The sequence below is a fragment of the Mesoplodon bidens genome, assembly GCF_964165515.1.
Source record: "Mesoplodon bidens genome assembly, contig: HAP1_SCAFFOLD_179, whole genome shotgun sequence".
NCBI classification, from domain to species: Eukaryota; Metazoa; Chordata; class Mammalia; order Artiodactyla; family Ziphiidae; genus Mesoplodon; species Mesoplodon bidens.
The window spans coordinates 463,532-467,894 of record NW_027671490.1 but is presented as its reverse complement, the minus strand read 5'-3'; positions in this window follow the sequence as shown (position 1 = coordinate 467,894).

The window sequence follows — 4,363 nt, the reverse complement described above, 5'->3', positions numbered from 1 at the left end:
CCACATTTTGTTCTAGAGTGCCTGGTTTCTTGATATCAGTGTGAGACCTGTTTTAAATAAAAATCTATTTGTAAAAATCCAGATCTGTAATATGTTCTAAATATCATTGTAGTGTCTTTTAACTCTAGATTAAAAATCACTTCATTTTCAACAAAATATTTTGATGTAAACATCAAATGTTTTGAAAACAAAGGGGATCTGTTTTTGTTGTTTTCTCTTTGATCTAATTTTTGTATCCATTTTGTCTGGGCATATTAAATGGTAAAAATATTTATAAGATTTGCACTAGGTGAATCTTCTTAAAAAGAAAATACGGAAGGTCACAGAGTCTGGGAATATTAATATCTTTTTAATAGATTGATCCCCCTTGATTTCTTATTCTGGAGTAAAGGTACAAGTTTTTCCATGAAAATTAGACACACAAATCATCTGACACAATGTATGACAGATGGAAAATGGTTGATGGGAATTTTGCTTTAATGCACATTGTTCATTGTAATTTTGCCCAGCTTAATGAACTGTGAATTAATAATGAGGAGCAACACATTCAACGTATTATAGTAATAAAGTGCTTTTATGGACATTTTTCATGTTTCCAGACTTTCTTGGCCACCCTGAACAATTTTAACTCAAAGGATTAAAAAATAATCGCTTATTTAACTGTGTTAAAATAGTCAACTTTGAAAAGGATATTTTCCTGTATGAACTTTTCCCTAATTGACCCCATTTGGTTCTGATCAGTAAACTTACCTGAGTAAGCTGCACTATTGAAAAAAAAGTGATCTGATAGAGTCTTAGATGACATACGGGACCAGAGTCCATTGCTTTCTGATTCAACGACATAAAGGAGTAAAGGGAAAATTAATAATTATACATTGTTTAATTAGGAGAATAGAAAAACTAAATTTCTTGTAGAAATAAGCCCAAAGAGTCCTCGTGTCAGCCCTGTTCCTCTTAAAAGACCGTGACGCTGTAATACCAATGGATAATCTGGGAGACAACCAGCTGTCATTAAGATAGATTTTACCAAGGCAAGGGCAATAGGTTGCTTATTAGCAGTGAGAAATCAGTAGTCTTTTAGAAGTGTACCCTTTGGAAAGTGTGAGATATATAATAAATGAAAGCCTTTCATTATTCATTGTTATAAGCCAAATGTAGATTAAATGTACACTACCTTCAATTCAGATATTAAGATATCCTTCCCTCAGTAATTTTATGAGGTAACATGTAGAATGTCAAGCATAGGCTAAGTCATATATTTTATAATCTTCCAAAAATTTTTTAAGCAATGTGTTAACCCTATAATGAATATAAAGTGGATCCTAACTGCATGTCTTAGAAAATGTGCATTTCATAGAATTATTTAAGAATGAATCCTTAATAGCCCATCTTTTTAAGTATGTTAGCTGAACGTTATGATTGTGTAATATCATTTTAGGGCATTACCACATTTTAAGAAATAAACTAATATTCAGAAGCATAATTTTGCCAGAATGTAAAATTTAAAAGCAGAAATTTGACTTGTGAAAAATCCTCACATGATTATTGGCCTGTTAAAAAATAAAGCAAAGCCCACAAACCTGATGCAAGCTATTATGTGCAAAATAATGTGCTAGTTACACAGACCTCTGGGAAGTGAATGTGAGTCCGGATGCTTCTTTCTTGGTTTATTTCATTCCTAGAGTACCTTTGTTGCAGGTTTTCTTATGTTCCCAAAGGAAACAAGTAAGCCATCTCAAGTTTAAATTTTGTCCTCAATAAAGTAAAAAATGTGCCAGATACCATTTGACTGGATGATAACTAAAACTGGACAAATATTTTCTCTCACTGGAGACTGACAGTGTTTTAGTTGTGATTAAAATTTGTGATTCTCCTAAAAAAAAGGTACAAATGAAAACTTATGGTTAACAGGAGATAAGGGGGGAAGGATAAATTGGGAGATTGGGATTGACATATACACACGACTATATACAAAATAGATAATAATAACCTACTGTATAGCACGGGGAGCTCTACTCAGTACTCTGTAATGGCCTCTATGGGAAAAGAATCTTTTAAAAAAGTGGACATATGTATATGTATAACTGGCTCCCTTTGCTGTACACCTGAAACTAACACAAATTTGTAACTCAACTATACTCCAATAAAAATCTTTTAAAATAAAAAAATACAGTACTACATGCATTTCTAAGAAATAAACATTATTTTCTTTATTCTTCTAAAATAAATAAAAATAAAATAATGTAATATGTGATTTTCAAGCTAATGAACACCTAAGAAAGAAATTTGAAAATCTACATTTGGAATGTATAATTCTTTTGTTCAGAGGCAGTGACATTCCAAAAGAACAAAACTTCTCAAACATGTCCCCATTTAGAGTAATGCTGACAGTGAGTGTCTGGTGGATCTCAGAGGGGCACAACTGATAATATATTTATCATGCTGCCAGTTTGCTAAGTGGTTTCATATTCACTAAGAAAGACTTGTCAATGGATACTGAAGAATAGATGTGAGGTCTCTGTGAGGTCTTTGTGCCAAGTCTCTGTGTGTTGTCTCTGGGTGAGATCTGTGTGTGAAGTCTCTGTACGAGGTCCCTTTGGAAGGTGTCTCTGGGAAATCTGTTAAATCTGTGCTAGGTTTCTGTCTGAGGGTCTGTGAAGCAACATGAGGTCCCTGTGTGAGGTCTCAGTATGTGATCTCTGAGAAAGGTGTTTGTGTGAGAAGTCTCTCTTGAGAGGTCTGTCGGTGAAGTCTTTGTGTATTGTCTCTGGGTCTCTCCATTTCTTTTTTTCTTTTGGTCTCTCCATTTCTTGTCTTACTGTACCTTATGGAAGACGGAGCAGCAAGAGAAAGGCAAAGGGACTTGATTCTTTCTGTTTTCTTGCTGTTCCATCAGCATCACCTGTCTGTGGCACTCTCCCAGCAGGAGCCAGGGGGGTCCAAGTCCAGCTTCCCCATATTCCCAGAACTCACTTCTGGGTGCCCCTGAGAGCACCCAGCAGCAGCCAGGCTCAGGTCCCAGCCCTGTCAACTCTTTCCTCTGGGTACCGACCCCTCCCACAAGTCCTGGCTCCACTCTCACTGCTCTGCCCATTCTGGAGGCTGCCTTGGGAATTGGGGCCCAGAGGGAGGGCCTGGCTCCAGGGAGAAACCAGGGGTGTGAGCAGTCCTGTGCTCACTCTGCCCCCTCCACCCCAGGTCACAGCATTTCCACGTGTTGAGGGGCCTGACAGGGATGGGGGATGGGGTCCATTTCTGTTGTCATCTGGATCAGGGGCATCAGCTGGAACAGAAATCTCCACAATGAGAAACACACCACCTGGAGCTGTGTCCACCACGCGCCCTGCACATGGCAGAAAGCACCAAATCACTCTAGAGAAATTCTTCCTCGTCTCCCTGCTTTTCCATATGGATGGGGGTCAGGAGACAAGAAAAGCTGTGCCAGAAGCAGATCAGTGGAACACCCCTGAATTGCACCCTGCCCCATCCACTTTGCCAGGTCACCTCCACACCACCACAAATCCTGTCTGATTGCTTCTTCACCTGCCAGGCTCTGGGGTGATCAAGGACTGGGAGACAGGCAAGGCTTACTACACAATCACAGGCCAGTCCCCACCTCTCCCCTGGAGCAGTCCTTGGGCCATGTTTTTACGTGAAGGTCACCAGACTAGGAGTCACATCCCAAGTTCCCTAGTCCTGGCTTTTACACCTATTGTTATGTTACCCTTCCTAAAAGTCAAGAGGTGAGGATGTGTAAGCTTATTAAATATAGTATTAAGAGATTAACCTTCCCTGATTTGCTTTACTTCTATAAGTTTGACCTTCTGTTTTGACCTAAAGGTGGTTTCTCTAGGTCTGTGATCTTAGAGTTGGAATAGGGTAGAGACCCTGGGGTGGGGTCATGATGAGCTACTGGACCCTTAACTTTTCCTCCCCTTTAGGCCTTTAGATGGTGCTTGTATGTCAGGGGGCTGCTCTTTCACAACTGCACATTTATGGGAATCTGGTACCACTTTGCCTCCTTCCTTCGATCCAGGGATTTTTCTACACCTACGTCCCACCCTAACTTCACAGTGTTTGACCATCAGATAGTTACTACCCACAGTCACACCCCTATTCCATTCATCCAAAACTCCTTCTCTGGGGTTAACATAGAGTGGAAGGTAGGAGACCCATGAACATAGCCATTCATTTATATGGGACTGCACTCAACACAGCCCTCAGCAGCCTCCCTGATACTCCCCCCACCTACACACACAGAGCTGGAAATGCCATCCTTGCTGCTGCTCTAAAGTCTAGGAAAAACAGAGGTGGGGGAGGGTGATGCTGTACATTTTATTATGCCTAAGCTAAAAGGGGTTCA